The following is an 18000-nucleotide window of genomic DNA, read 5'->3' on the forward strand; positions in this document are numbered from 1 at the left end:
GTTTTGGATACTTCAGTATGGATATCATATTAGTTTTAAAGGCCACAAGGGAAACATTTTACTAGTTTTACATGATAAAATATGGATAGCATATTAGTATTCAGGCAACAGGGAAGGCATTATCAGTTTTAGATACTACAGCATGGACATTATGTTGTATTAAAGAAAACAAGGCAGGTGTTTGTCAGTTTGGGATGGATAGATTAATATTAATGGCTCCAGGGCAGCTATTATATTAGTTTTACATGCTACTATGGATATCATATTAATATTAAGAGTCACAAAATAACTATTATATTAGTTTTTAATTTTGTATTATGGTTATCACATTAATATTAAAGACCAGGAAAAAGTTACTCTATCATCTTTGATATATATATATGATATTAGTATTAAAGGCCACAGGGAAGATACTATATAGGATTAAGAGGCCACATATGAATATTTTATGTAAATAAAAGGTCAAATAGTAGCTATGAAATTAATTTTAGATGCTATAGTTTAGATATCATAATAGTATTAAGGCCACAGGGAAACCATTACATTGGTTTTAGATTCTATACTATGGATATTACATTAGTGTTAAAGGCTACAAGGCACCTGTTATATTAGTTTGTATTAGTTTAAATGCAAGAATATATATATTATATTAGTTTTTAAGGCCAGAGGGCAACTAAATATTAGTTTAAGATGCTATAGTATGGATATTACATTAATATTTAATGCCATAGTAGAGCTATATTAGTTTTGGATGCTATAATATGGATATTACATTAATATTATAGACTATGGGGCAGTTGTTATATCAGTTTTATAGTATAATGTGGATGTCATATTAGTACTAAAGACCACAGAACTTTATAGCAATTTAAGATACTGCAATGTGGATATTATATTAGTATTAACCACAAGGCAGCTATTACATTAGTTGCAGAGGGCATTAATATATCAGTTTTCAATGCTACTGTATGGATATCATGTTAGTAATAGAGGTCATGGAGCAGCTATAATGTTAGTTTTAGATGCTATAGGGTGGATAGTATATTAAAATTAAAGGCCACAGGACACTTACTACATGTTTTAAAATCTATAATACCCATATTATATAATTTATAAATTTCACAGGGATGCTATTAGTGTTTCATATTATATTTTGGATATTATATTAATATAAAAGGCCACAGGGAAGCTTTTATATTAGGTTTGGATTATATAGTATGGCTATCATACAGTATGAGACATCACAGGGCACCAATTGCATTAGCTTTAGAATCTATAATACAGATAATATATTAATTATAATCACCAAGGAGAAGCTATTTGATTACTTTTGAATGCAATAATAATGACTATCATATTATTATTAAATGCCATACAGCAGTCATTATTAGTCTTTGATTCACTTTGTGTTGAGTTTCTTGTAGGGTGAGAGATAGGGGTTAAATTTTATTGTACTGCATATGGATTTCCAGTTTTCCCAGCAGAATTTGTTGAAGAGGTTATCTTTCTCCAATGTATGTTTTTGGCGTCTTTGTCTAGTATGAGATAACTGTATATTTGTGGGTTTGTCTTTGTGTCTTCTATTCTGTCCCATTGGTCTTCATGTCTCTTTTGGTAAAAACACCTTGCTGTTTTTGTTACTGTAAGTCTGTAGTATAATTTAAGATCTAGTATTGTGATGTCTCCTGCTTAAATTTTCTTGCTAAGGATTGCTTCGGCTATTCTGGGCCTATTATTTTCCCATGAATTTCATGACTGCTTTTTCTATTTCTATGAAGAACATCATTGGAATTTTAATGGGAATTGCATTAAATCTGTATAGCACCTTTGTTAGTATGCTCATTTTGACAATACCAATTCTGCCTATCCAAGAACATGGAAGTTCTTTCTATCTTCTAAGATATTCTGCAATTTCTTTCTTTAGATTTATAGAGCATCTAAAACTAATAACATGTAACATCTAAATGGAAAGTAATCACTGCCCTGTGGCCTTCAATGCCAATATTATATTAGAATCATAAACTGATATTATAGCATGAAGCCTAATATAAGAGAGTACACAAAATTGATAAACTTTTAGCCAAACTAACCAAAAAAATAAATAATTCAAGTTACTAAAATCTGTTATGAAAAAGAAAATATCACCATACACACTTTTGAAATACAGAGAATCATCAGAAACTATTTTGAAAATTTATTCTCCAATAAGCTAGAAAATCTTGAAGATATCAACAAATTCATAGGGACTTATGACCTACCCAAATTGAATCAGGAGGATATGGAAAATTTAAACAGATCAATTCCAAGTAATGAAATTAAAGATGCCAGTCAAAAACCTACCAACAAAAAAAGTCCAGAACCAATGGATTCTCAGCCAAGTTCCACCAGACCTTAAAGGAACAGATACCAAACTTTCTCAAATTATTCTAGAGAACTTTGACAAACTCATTCTATTAAACCAGTATCTCCCTGATACTAAAATCAGACAAAGACATATCAAGAAAACTGTAGACCATTCTTTGATGAACATAGATGTAAAAATTCTTGATAAGATATTAACCATCATTCTGTTATTTTTAGATGACACAGCACAGATAACATGGTCAAATTAGAATCCACAGGGCAGTTATTGTATTATTTCAGATGTTATTGTATGGATATCATATAAGTATTAAAGTCCACAGGGAGCAATTATATTAATATTAGATACTATATTATAAATGTCATATTAGTACTAAATGCCACATGACATTTAGTATATTAGCATTAGATGCTATTATATGAGTATTGAAGCCAGAATTAAGGACAGGTAGTTAGTGTAGAAATAGGGGATCAGGTCAAATCCAGGAAATGAAACCATGAAGCCATCTGCCTCTGGAAGTTGGAGATTGTTCCTGGAAGAATGGAATGTGAAGGATCTCCAGAGTCCATTGATTACCAAATTTACCTGCCTTTATCAAGGACTGCAAGCATGGAGCTGCTAATTAATGCCCCCTGGGCCCTTGCCTGACTGAATCACCTTGGCCCTCCCACTACCCATCGCTTCTCACTTTATGCGAAACCAGGCCTAGTCACTGTAGGCAGAAGGGAGAGATAAGGGGGGAGAGAACTGGAGAACAAAAGAGACTTTAACCCATAAAAGATGTAGGGTGCACTCACTTCTTGGAACTTTAGAACATCAGCCATGGCCCCCTTCTTCCTGCCGGGAGAAGTCTGTATTATTACCTCTAAATAAAACCTGCTTAATATGCTTGTGTTGGCATGCTTCTCTAGTGTTCAATCTTCAACATTAGAAGGAGCAGAACTCATCACCAGTAAATGGCAGTATCAGTATCACATTAGTTCTGAATTCCACAGGGACTCTATTACATTAGTTTTAGATGCTATGGTATGAATATTGTATTAAGATTAAAGGCCACAGGAAAGGATTTTATATTAGTTTTAGATAGTTTCAGATACTATACAATGGCCATAATATTTTTTTAAATTTATTTTTATTGTAAACAAATGGGATACATGTTGTTTCTGTTTGTACATGGAGTAACAGCATACCATTTGCGTATTCATACATTTACATAGGGTAATGATGTTTGAATCATTCTGTTATTTTTTCCTTGCCCCCCACCACTCCCACCCCTCTTTTCCCTCTATACAGTCCCTCCTTCCTCCATTCTTGCACCCCTCCCACCCCCATTATGTGTCATCATCCGCTTATCAGTGAGATCATTTGTCCTTTGGATTTTGAGATTGGCTTATCTCACTTAGCATGATGTTCTCCAATTTCATCCATTTGCCTGCAAATGCCATAATTTTATTATTCTTTATAGCTGAGTAATATTCCATTGTATATATATACCACAGTTTCTTTATCCATTCATCAAATGAAGGACATCTAGGTTGGTTCCACAGTCTGGTTATTGTGAATTGAGCAGCTATGAACATTGATGTGGCTGTATCTCTGTAGTATGCTGATTTTAAGTCCTTTGGGTATAGGCCGAGGAGTGGGATAGCTGGGTCAAATGGTGGGTCCATTCCAAGTTTTCTAAGGAATCTCCACACTGCTTTCCAGAGTGGTTGCACTAATTTGCAGCCCCACCAGCAATGTATGAGTGTACCTTTTTCCCCACATCCTCTCCAACACCTATTGTTGCTTGTATTCTTGATAATCACCATTCTAATTGGGGTGAGATTGAATCTTAGGGTAGTTTTGATTTGCATTTCTCTTATTACTAAAGATGGAGAACATTTTTTCATATGTTTGTTGATTGCTTGTAGATCTTCTTCTGTGAAGTGTCAGTTCATATCCTTAGCCCAAATTGTTGATTGGGTTATTTGTATTCTTGTTGTAGAGTTTTTTGAATTCTTTATATATTCTGGAAATTAGTGCTCTATCTGAAGTATGAGTGGCAAAGATATTCTCCCACTCTGTAGGCTCTCTCTTCATATTCGATGGCCATAATATTAAACTCCATAGGATAACTATTATATTAGTTTTAAGTGCTCTAATATGGATATTAGATTAATATTGAAGTTCACAGGTTAATTATTAAATCACTATTCAAGGTCACAGTGTATGTATTATATTAATATTTTAAAATTTATATTAATATTAAAGGCCACAATGAAGCTATTATATTAGTTTAAGGTGTTATAGTATGAATTTTACATTAATAATAAAGGCCAGGGAGATCCAAGATGGTGGACTAGAGGGAGGCTGCATTCCTTGTCACTCCATAACTCCGGTTTCAAGCAGAGGATATCTCTTTCTTGGTGAGGTAGTTTTTACAGCTTATCGATTCCCTGCTGTTTACCCCATTTGTCTCCTGTAATCACCTGCGGTCTGTCAGCATATTGATGCCTTTTTTGAGTGCAGATTGCTCACTGTCAGGTGCCTATCATCCACCATTTGCCTGTCTCTTGCCTGTCCATCACCTGACTTACACCTATCCATCACCCACCGCATAAGGTTCACCTCCCGATTGTCTGACAACAGTCAGCAAACTGATTGCCGACCACCAGTGGAGCACCAGCTGCCTGCTGTTGCCTGGAAGTTCACTGTGACAGTACCTGCAGGTTTGATTACACGTGGCTGCTGCCATTTTGAGACAACAGCCAGGCCCCATAGGACCACTGGCCAGACTGACTGAGCCCCGTCTCCAGGATCACTCAGCCTGACCAATCACTCCCTACCTACGGGGCCCTCACATCGACTGCTCCCTGCTGCCAGGACTCCTATACAAACTGACTGCGCCCTATCACCGAGACCCCAGGCCAACTGATTGGACCTGGCCTCCAGGATGCCACAACCACACCAAACACACCTGACCTCCAGGACCCCTGCCTGACCAACCGCACCCCACCTCCAGGACCTCCAGCTGACCACGTCCACACCCTGAGATGCAGCTCCCCATTTGCCAACACATTTGGAAGCCAGAGTGACCATCTTGGATAATCCTGGAAGCCGTAGCTCCGATCTTTAGGTGGGGCAAATCCCATCCTGAGATGCTTCCTGGAGACTTGAAGCTCATTGTCAGGTACCTCTCATCATCAGGCTACTGAAGACTGGGAGGTTTGAATACTATATGACTGTTATACTGTAGATTTTCTTTTTTTCTCCTTATGGAACAATTTTAAGTTTTTATTTCTTTACTTTTTTTGCTCTCTTTTCCTTTTGTTTACCTGTTCCCTCAGAGACTCTTTCTCTCTTTTTGCATGCTAACATTAAAATTCTTTTGATTACACTCTCACCCTTTCTATTATCTAGAACTTCTGTATATTCTTTTCTTATCCCATTAACAGCTACATCTTACATCCCTCCACATCCTCTTTGTCCTCCATTAGAAATGGCAGACCTCATTGCAAATCTGTTTGTTATACTGAAGATAATATTTGAACTCATTCTGTTTATTATGACAATATTGTTATTGTCCTCATAGGGGCTATTTGGTCTAGGATTGCATAGTGTCTGAATTGGGCACTGCTAATATTCATCTCCCCTTAAAGAAAAGGTTTTGGAAACCTATAGGGTCGCGATAAGCCTATAGGGGGGAATCTGCAATACCCTAGTTCTGCACTGCTAGAGGGAAAGATACATGAACGACATGAAAAAAACAGGGAAGAAAATGATCCAAAAAATCTAGATTCTATATTAATACCATCCAATGAAAGTATGGTAGAGGAAATGTCAGAAAATGACTTCAGATTATACATGATTAAGATGATTCATGAAGCAGAGGATGAGATAAGATAGCAAATGCAGGCAATGAATGATAATACCAATAAGCAGTTGAAAGAGCAACTGCAGGAAGCAAAAGATCATTTCAACAAAGAGATAGATTCTCAAAAAAAAATGGAAATCCTTGAAATGAAGGAAACAATAAACCAAATAAAAAACTCAATGGAAAGCATCACCAACAGACGAGGCCACTTGGAAGACAGCACCTCAGACAATGAAGACAAAATATTTAATCTTGAAAATAAAGTTGCCCAAACAGAGAAGATGGTAAGAAATTGTGAACAGAATCTCTAAGAACTATGGGACATCAGAAAAGACCAAATTAAAGAATTATTGGGATTGAGGAAGGCACAGAGATACAAACCAAAGGAATGAACAATCTATTCAATGAAATAATATCAGAAAATTTCCCAAACCTGAAGAATGAAATAGAAAATCAACTACAAGAGGCTTACAGAACACCAGATGCACAAAATCACAACAGATCCACACCAAGGCACATTATAATAAAGATGCCTAACATACATAATAAAGATAGGATTTTGAAGGCCACAACAGAAAAGCATCAGATTACATATAGGGGGAAAGCAATACAGATAGCAGCAGACTTCTCAACCCAGACTCTAAAAGCTAGAAGGGCCTGGAACAACATATTTCAAGCTCTGAAAGAACACGGTTACCAACCAAGAATTCTGTAACCAGCAAAACTAACCTTCAGATTTGAAGATGAAATAAAATCCTTCCATGATAAACAAAAGTTAAAAGAATTTACAGATAGAAAACCTGCTCTACAGAATGTTCTCAACAAAATATTCCACAAAGAGGAAATGAAAAACAACAATGGAGGTCAGCAAATGGAGGAACTACCTTAGAGAAAAAACCACTCAAAGGAGAAACCAAGTCAAGTTAAAAACCAAAAATAAGCCTAAATGACTGGGAATACAAATCATATCTCAATAATTATCCTGAATGTTAATGGCCTAAACTCATAAATCAAAAGATATAGACTGGCAGAATGGATTAAAAAGAAAGACCCAACAATATGCTGCCTGCAAGAGACTCATCTCTTAGAAAAAGACATCCACAGACTAAAGGTAAAAGGATGGGAAAAAACTACCATGCACACTAACTCGGTAAAAAAGCAGGGGTTTCCATCCTTATATCAGATAAAGTGGACTTCAAGCCAAAGTTAGTCTGAAGGGACAAAGAAGAACATTTTTATACTGCTTCAGAGAACCATAAATCAGGAAGACATAACGATCATAAATATTTAAGCCCCAAACAATGGTGCATCCCTGTACATCAAACAAATCCTTCTCAATTCCAGGAATCAAATAGACCACAACACAATAATTCTGGGTGACTTTAACACACCACTGTCACCACTAGATAGATCTTCCAAACAAAAACAAACAAAGAAACCATAGAACTCAATAACACAATCAATAACCTAGACTTAATAGACATATATTGAATATTCCATCCATCAACGAGCAGATTCACTTTCTTCTCAGCAGCACATGGAACCTTCTCGAAAATAGACCACATGTTATGCCACAAAGCAGCCCTTAGGAAATGCAAAAAAATAGAGATACTGCCTTGTGTTCTATCAGATCATAATGAACTGAGAGTAGAAATCAATGACAAAATAAAAAACAGAAATTACTCCAACACCTGGAGACTAAATAGTATGCTACTGAATGAAACATGGATAACAGAAAACATCAGGGAGGAGATAAAAAAATTCTTAGAGGTCAATGAGAATGATGATACAACATATCAAAATCTCTGGGACACTATGAAAACGGTACTAAGAGGAAAATTCATTGCATGGAGCGCATTCCAGAAAAGAATGAAAAGTCAACAACTAAATGACCTAACATTACAGTTCAAAGCCCTAGAAAAAGAAGAACAGAATAACAGCAAAAGTAGTAGAAGACAGGAAATAATTAAAATCAGAGCTGAAATCAATGAAATTGAAACAAAAGAAGCAATTCAAAAAATTGACAAAACAAAAAGTTGGTTCTTTGAAAAAGTAAACAAAATAGACAAACCCTTACCCACACTAACAAAGTGAAGAGAGAAAATTCAAATTACTAAAATCTGTGATGAAAAAGGAAATATCACAACAGACACCACTGAGATACATAACATAATGAGAAGTTACTTCAAAAATCTGTATTCCAACAAAATAGAAACTACCAAAGACATTGACAAATTTCTAGAGATATATGATCCTCCCAAACTGAACCAGGAGGACATACACAATTTAAACAGATCAATATCAAGCAATGAAATAGAAGAAGCTATCAAAAACCTACTATCCCAGAAAAGCCCAGGACCAGACAGATTCTCAGCCAAGTTCTACAAGACCTTCAAGAGTTCAAAGAAGAACTCATTCCAATACTTCTCAAAGTATTCCAGGAAATAGAAAAGGAGGGTACCCTACCAAACTCATTCTATGAAGCTAATATCACCCTCATACCCAAACCAGGCAAAGACACATCAAGGAAAGAAAATTTGAGACCACTAATTCCCATCCGATTCTACTTGCTATTGTAGTTATGGAGGTAGTTCTATATAATCTAGTTTATTACTCTTCTAGCAGATAGACAGTTTTCAAAAGGCACCCAATGTCTTTGTGTAAGTTTACCTGGTCTTCTATTGAAGAATGATTTTTCATCAGAAATAACTGGGAAAGTTTGGGAAAGCCAGCCATAGCAGTAATAATTCTTTATGAAAGCAAACAGAAGAAAACAGTATATTTTTAGTTTTTTTCCCTCCCCTAAGAAGTCTGGAAAAGTTCTCATTACCAGTTTCTCTGTTGCATGAATTTTAGTGTTTTGCTCTATGACAGCATGAGGGTTATCAGGCCAAATTTTTGTTACTGTATTTCCAGTAAATTTATCTTGAATGTCTGTCTCTTAAATCGGTTTTTACTTATTGGTTTTCTTTCAGTGAACAGTCTTACCATTATGTGGAGTTTAACTTTTCAGAAAAATTAAATCAGAAAAATTTCAGCCCTCTTAAAAAAAAAGAAGAAGAAGAAAAAATCTACAATCAACAGATATATGAAAACTGTTCAACATCTCTAGTAATAAGAGAAACGCAAATCAAAACTACCCTAAGATTCCATCTCATCCCAATTAGAATGGTGATTATCAAGAATACAAGCAACAATAGGTGTTGGTGAGGATGTGGGGAAAAAGGTACACTCATACGTTGCTGGTGGGGCTGCAAATTAGTGCAGCCACTCTGGAAAGCAGTGTGGAGATTCCTCAGAAAGCTTGGAATGGACCCACCATTTGACCCAGCTATCCCACTCCTCGGCCTATACCCAAAGGACTTAAAATCAGCATACTTCAGAGATACAGTCACATCAATGTTCATAGCTGCTCAATTCACAATAGCCAGATTGTGGAACCTACCTAGATGTTCTTCAATTGATGAATGAATAAAGAAACTGTGGTATATATATATACAAAGGAATATTATTCAGCTACAAAGAACAATAAAATTATGGCATTTGCAGGCAAATGGATGAAATTGGAGAATATCATGCTAAGTGAGATAAGTCAATCTCAAAAAACCAAAGAATGAATGATCTCGCTGATAAGCAGATGATGACACATAATGGGGGGTGGGAGGGATGCAAGAATGGAGGAAGGAGGACTGCATAGAGGGGAAAAGAGGGGTGGGAGTGGTGGAGGGCAAGGAAAAAATAACAGAATGAATCAAACACCATTATCCTATGTAAATGTATGATTACACAAATGGGTATGCCTTTACTTCATGTACAAACAGAAACAACATGTATCCCATTTATTTACAATAAAAATAAATTTAAAAAATAATAAGGCCACCTTGCAGTTATTACAATTACTTTTTGATGCTATTTTTTGGATATCTATTAGTATTAAAGGCCACAGGATCACCACTATGTTAGTTTTAGATGCTATTAATTATGTTTATTATACTAGTATTAATGGAGACAGGGCATCTATTGTATTCATTTTAGATGTTAAAATTAGCTTTGTAGCACCTCATATTAATTTTGATGGTATTGTATGCATATCATATTAGTATTAAAGACTACGAGACTGACATTATATTAGTTTTTGATGCTGTAATGTGGATGTTATATTAATACTAAAGGCCACAAGGAACCTATTAGTTTTAGATACTATAGTGATGATTGAATATTATGTCCACAGGCTGTTAACATATTTTCTATGATAATATGTGGATAATATGTCAGTATTAAAGGTCAAAATGCAGTTAATACATTAGTTTTATAAGCCAGTGTGTGGGTATAAATATTAAAGGTCACAGGGCAGCTATTGTATCAGTGTTATAGTTTAGATATTAGATATCCTCCAAAAGTTCTTGTATGGGACAATGCAAGACAGTGGCAAATGACTGGATTGAACCTTAACTCAATCAGTATATGAATCCCTGATAGGGATTAATAGGGTTATAACTGTAGGCAGGTAGAATGTGGCTTGAGGAGATGGGAACCTGTAGTGTGACTTTGATGTATATATTTTTTCCTATTGAGAAGATATCTCTCTCTCTCTCTCTTTCTCTCTCTCTCTCTCTCTCTCTCTCTCTCTCTCTCTCTCTTTCTCTCTCTCCCCAACTTGATGCAATGTCCTGAGTCACTTTCCTCCACCACGCACTTCTGTCCTAATGTTCTCCCTCATCCCAGGTCCTAAGGAATGGAGCCAGTTATCTATGAACTGAGACCTCTAATACTGTGAACCCCAAAATAAACTTTTCCTCCTTAAAATTGTTCTTGTCAGGTCTTTTTGTCACAGAAACAAAAAAGGTGACTAAAACATAAATCGAAACCAAGAAGTGGGATTGTTGCTGTAACTAACCTGACCATGTGTTTTAGAAGCTTTTGGGGTACTTTGGAATGTGGGGGGGGTGGTCAAAAATTTCAGTGATGTAAGTTGAAAAAGCTTTAGAATATTAATCACTGAATGGGTAATTCTTATGGGAGCTCAGGAAACCAGAATGCTGATAGGACAGCAGACATTAAAGACAGGGCTTGTGAGATCTCACGGGAGAAAGAGGACTCTTGGAAATTGATCTGGAGGCCATTTATATTATGTTCTGGCTAAGAAGTTGTCTACATTTCGCCCATGTCCTGAGGCTTTCTGTAAGACTGAATTTAAAGGTGATGGACTTCTTAATCTGGCAGAAAAGAAAATTCTGGGCAACATAGCATTCAGGCAATGGCATGGATATTACTGACAGATTTTAACTAAATTTATTCTGTTAATCAGGACCACAACACAGAGCAGAAACTTTTGAAAAACTTGCAGTTTGGCCAGAAAATTGCCATTGAAATTGGGACTAAGGAATTTGTGCTTGTCAAAGATATTACAGCCTCTAAAGAGATGCTGCTAAAGACTTTGAAGAGACAACTGGAAATATGGCTCGAGAGCATCTCAGAAATTGGCAAGACCACACCCATTTCAGGCTCAAGGGTGTGAAAGAAAAAACTTCCTTTGAGAAGAGACCATTTTGGAACCCTACCTGCACAGAAGCAGCCCAGGAAGTTGTTTCACTGTGCTCAGAGGCTGCTGCAGCCATGGTCCCTGGAGGTTTGGCTAATGAATGGTAAAGATGGCAGCAGGCCTTAACGTTAACCATGTGATGCTGGTTCTGCAGGAATGCAGAATGCTGGAGTTAGTAGTTCATGAAGGCTTCCACCAAGATTTCAAAGGAAGGCCTAGGAGATAGTGCAAAGTGCTGCAGGGTTGGATTCCCTATGGGCTGACCCTGATAGGGCAATGCGTGATGTGAAGAGGAAGCCAAAGCTACAGAGGAGACCCCAAATATTTAAAAAATGCCAGTAATGTGGAATGTCTCCCAAGTATACCTGCAGGAATCAAGCAGAACAAGTCAATAAAGACACCATGTGGGCTGCAACCAGCAAAGTCATAGGTCAGAGCTACACCAGCCTTTTGTAGAGAACATTATGATGCCATATGCCCCCAGATACTAGATGTAGAACTACAGGATTCATTTTCCCAGATGGATTTTGGTCTTGCTTTGGTCCCATCCCTTCTTTCTATGTGCTTATTTCTTCCATGTGGAATGGAAATATTAACTCTAAATTTTACATATTGGATATATGTAACTGTTTTTGACTTTTACAGACACTAACACTTAAAGTTTGCCTTAAGTCTCAGTGAAGACTTTGGACTTGGATTTCTGGGCAATGTTTTAATGCTGGCAGACTATGGGGACTCTTGAAAATTGACTAAATGTATCTTGCATTATAACATAGGCATGAACTCTTAGGGGCTGAAGGCAGACTATTAAGGTTTAGATATTAGGTGTACCCCAAAAGCTCATGTGTGAGACAATGAAAGAAGTTTAGAGGTTAAATGATTGGGTTATGAGAACCTTAACATAATCAGAGTGCTAATCCCTGATACGAATCAACTGGGTGATAACTATGGGCATATATACAATTTTAGAGAATGAAAATTTTATTTGGCACTCACAGATTCCAAGGTCTCAGGTCATAGAAGGCCAACTCCATTTCTCTTACCCAAAATGAGGCAGATTATAATGACCAAAGGGTGTGAAGGATAACAGTAGCTTAGGACATGGAAAACAGGAAGCAGAAAGAGAGCTCTGCTCACCAGGGACAAAATATAAACCCCAAAGGAATGCTCTCAATGACACACCTCTTCCAGCCACACCCTACCTACATACAGTTACCATCAACTTAATCCTTTAAAATTTAAAAACTGATTAGTTTAAGGCTCTCACAACCCCATCATTTCACCTGTAGACTTTCTTGCATTTTCTCACACATGAGCTTTCATATCTAAACCATAACATTCTGACCCTGGCCCCTCAAAGCTCATGCCCATCTCTAATGCACCATACATTGAGTCCATTTCCAAGAGTTCAAATATTCTTAATAGCATTACTCAAAAGTCCAAATCCAAAGTCTCTTCTGAGATTCAAGGAAAACTCTCAGCATGGGCCTCCATAAAAATCAAAAGCAAGTTACATACATTCCAATATATAATGGCACAAGGACATATAAAGAAGGGATGGGACCAAAGCAACACTGAAATTTGGCTGGGCAAACAAGACCTGTAGCTCCACATTTAGCATCTAAGGCACATGGCATTGTGATGTTCTTCTGTATGGCTTTGCTCGTTACAACACAAAAGACTCTCTCAGCTTATCTCTGATTCCCACAGCTTTCCTTAGCAGACTTTCCAACCAGACTCCCCATTAAGCCCCACTATAATATTATAAAGCTTTTCCAGCTTGCATCTCTAAACTTTTCAATTTCCTCCACTCTTGGTACCAATTTCTGTTTTAGTTTGTTTTTTCTGCCTCTGTGACCAAAAGATCTGACAAGAACAGTTTTAGAGGAGGAAAAGTTTATTTAGTGATCATGATTTCAGAGGTCTTAGTCTAAATATAGCTGTCTCCATTGATCTTGGACCAAGTGAGGTAGAACATCATGGCCAAGGGTGTGTAAGAGGAAAGCTGCTCAGGACATGGCAAACAGGAAGTAGAGAGAGAGTGCTACTCACCAAGGACAAAATGTAAACCCCAAAAGAATGACCCCCATGACCCATCTTCTCCAGCCATATCCTACCTACTTACAGTTCATACCCAATCTGTGACACTTAACACTTAGTCCCAATCTGTGAATTAATGGACAGATTAGGTTAAGGCACTCATAACCCAATTGTTTCATAGTTTAACTTTCTTTCATTGTCTCACATATGAACTTTGAGGGAAATTTCAAATCTAAACCTCAACAGGTATAGATTTGATATTAGTGTGAAAGTCCACAGGGTAGCCATTATATTACTTTTAGATGCTATAGTGTGGATATTATGTTATATTAAAGACTACAGGGCAACAATTATATAAATTTTAGATGCATTTATGGATATTTCATGAGTATTAAAGGCCATAGGGTAGCTATTACATCAGTTTTAGATGTTCTAGTATGGCTATAAAATTAGAATTAAAGGCCATAGGGAAACTATTATGGCACTTTTAGATGTTCAACAATGGATTAAAGTATTAAAGTAAGTATTAGTATTAAAGACAATGTGGCAGCTATATCAATTTTAGATACTACAGTATGGATATCATATTAGCAAATAGTCATGAGGCAGAAGTTATATTAATTTTAGATGCCATATTATGAATATCATATTATTATTTAAAGCCACAGACAGTTATTTTATAGTTTCAGATACTATTATAAGAATGCATATGAATATTAAAGGTCACAGTGTAGCTACTATATCAGATTTAGTTGTTTTAGTATAGATATCATATAAGTATTAAAGTCCACAGGGAGATAATATATTAGCTTTAGATACTATTGTATGAATATCATATAAGTATTAAATGCCACAAGAAGTAACTATATTAGTTTCAGATGCTATACTATGGTATTATATTCATATGGAAGGTACTTTTTAGCTATTATATTTTGTTTAGAAGTCACATTGTGATTGGTGTAAATCTACATCATGTACAACCAGAAGAATGAGAAGTTATATTCCATTTATGTATGACCTGTCAAAACGTATTCTACTATCATATAGAACTAATTAGAACAAATTTTAAAGAGTATATGGTAAAAAAAAAGAAATCACAGTATGAACATTATATTAGTGTTGAATGCCAACATCAACCATTATATTAGTATTAGAGGCCATATGATAAATGTTATATTTTGCAGTAAAGGTCAGAGGAAGCTTTAATATTGGTATTATATTAATAAAGGCCACAAGGCAGGTACTATGTTAGATTAAGATTTTATAATATGCATATTACATTAATAATAAAGGCCACAGGGTATATACTACATTACTTTTAGATGCTATAATATGATTGTTATATAAGTATTAAAGGACAGAGGGTAGCTATTATATTAGTATCAGATATTATGCTATAGATATCATAATAGTATTAAAGGTCACATAACACATATTACATTAGTTTAAGATGTAATAGCACAAATATTACATCAATTTAAATACACAGGAAAACTTTTGTTATTTTTAGTGCTAAAGTTTGGGCATTACATTAATATTAAAGGCCACAGGGCAGTGATTATACTAATTTAGTTTAAGATGATATATTATGAATGTTACATTAGTATTAAAGACCACAGTGCAATTATTATATTAGCTTGAGGTAGTACAGTATAGACATCATTTTATCACAAAAGACTACAGGACAACTCATTAGTTTTGAATGATATTCCATGAATACTATATTAATATCAAAGGCTACAGGGCAGTTATTATATTAACTTTAGATACTACATTATGTATATCATGATAGTATTAGAGCTAGGGTAGCCATTTTATTAAATCTACATTAAAAGTCACAGAGCAGCTTTACTTGTATGACTATTATATTAATATTAAAGGCCACAGGACAATGAATATTAATTTTAGATGCTATACTATGGATATTTTGTTACTCTTAAAGACCACAGGGCAATATCTTTTTAATCTATGATTGAGCATGTATATTACATTAGTATTAAGGCAACAGGGTTGCTATTATATCCATTTTAGATGTATATTATGAATATCACAATAATAGTAAAGGCCAAAAGGCAGCTATTTTGTCAGTTTTAGATGGTATATATTAGTATAAAGGCAAAGAATAAATATCGTATTAGTATTACATATAGTAGGAGGGACATTACACTAACATAATGGCCACAGGCAGGTATTTTGTAGTTTTTAATGCTATAGTATAGGTATTATATTACCATTAAAGGCTACATGGCAGATACTATATTTGTAATAGATGCTACAATATGGATATCACATTAGCATTAAAGGCCGTAGGACATATATTAGCTTAATATGTTATAGTATGAATATTTCATTTATATTAAAGACCATAGGGCTTTAAAACTAATATAATAGGCTCTAAAACTAATATAATAGATATAACATCTATCTATTATATTATATATATATTATATATATATTATATCATGTTATATCTATTATAACATATCTATTATATTAGTTTTAGATTTTGTAACATAGATATTATATTAATATTAAGGACCAGAAGGCAGTTATTACATTTGTTTTAAATGCTACAGTATGGTCATCACATTATTATCAGACCACAGGAAAGCTATTATGTTATGCTTAGATGGTATAATATCAACATCATATTAGTATGAAGGGCACTAGAACACATATTTTATTAATTTTATTACTTTTAGATGCTATAATATGGATATTATATTAGTATTAAAGGCCTCAGGGAAGCTATTGTATTAATTTTTACATCAAATATGAATATGACATTAATATTAAAGATCACAGGGCAACTAATATATTAGAATCAGATACTACAATATAATGTTACATCAATTAAAGGCCAAAATGCAGTTGTAATTAGTTTTAGATGCTACAGTAGGATACCACAGTGATATCAAAGGCCACGGTATAGCTATTATGTCAACCTTACAAGCTATAGTATGGGTGTCATGATAGTATTGAAGGCCACAGGGCAGCAACTGTGTTAGTTTTAGAACATAGAATATGACTGATATATTAATTTAAATCAACAGGGCAGCCAGTACATTAGTTTTGAATGCTGTTGTATTGATATCATATTGGCAACAAAGGCCACAGGATAGATATTATTAGTTTTAGATCAATAGTATGAATATTACAGAAATATTAAAAGTGACTAGGCAGCTATTAACTCAGTTTTAGAAGGATACTATGAATATAATAATAGTATAGAGGTTATAGGGCACTTATTGCATTGGTAATAGATTCTATACTAGAGATATATTAGCATTAAACACCACCATGCAGTTATTTTATTATTTTCAGATGCTACAATATGTATACTATATTAGTACTAAAGACCATAAGATAGCTCTTATATCAGTTTTAGATGCTATATGGATATCACATTAGAATTAGAAGTCACAGGGCAGCTATTATAACATTTCAAAGCAATGCTATGGTTACATTAATACAAAAAGCCACAGAGAAGCTATAATATTCATTTTAAATACTATAGTATAGATTAATAATAGTGTTAAACACCACTATGTAGCTATTATTTTTAAATGCTCTAGTATGAATATTATATTAGCTATAATGGCCACAATGTAGATATTATATCAGTTTTAGACACCATATTATGGATATCATATTAATACTAAAGGTCATAGAGCAGCTATCATATCAGTTTTAGATGTCACAAGAATGTCATTTGTATTAAAGCCACAGGGAGGCTACTCTATCAGTTTTGGATGCTCTAATGTGAATATCATATCAGTATTAAAGACCACAAGGCAACTATTATATCACTTTCAGATGCAATTGTATGGATATTACATTAGTAGTAAAAACTACAGGGCTGTTATATTCTATTTAGATGTTATAGTATGGATATAACATAAGAATTAAGGGTCACAAGAGAGCAATTATATTAGTTTAGATGCTATTATATGGATGTCATAACAGTACAAAGGTAAGAGGACTGCTTTATATCAGTAACAGATGCTGTGAGTGGATATCATGTTAGTACTAAAGGCCATAGGGCAGAGCTATATTCATTTTAGTTGCTATAAATGAATATTAAATAATACTAAAAGGTCACAGGGAAATTATTTCAGTTTTAGGGATCACAGTATTGATGCTGTATTAGTATTGAAGGTCACGGGCAGCTATTATATTAGCATTAGATGCTATTGTATG

This window comes from Sciurus carolinensis, chromosome 5 (assembly GCF_902686445.1).
Source record: "Sciurus carolinensis chromosome 5, mSciCar1.2, whole genome shotgun sequence".
NCBI classification, from domain to species: domain Eukaryota; kingdom Metazoa; phylum Chordata; class Mammalia; order Rodentia; family Sciuridae; genus Sciurus; species Sciurus carolinensis.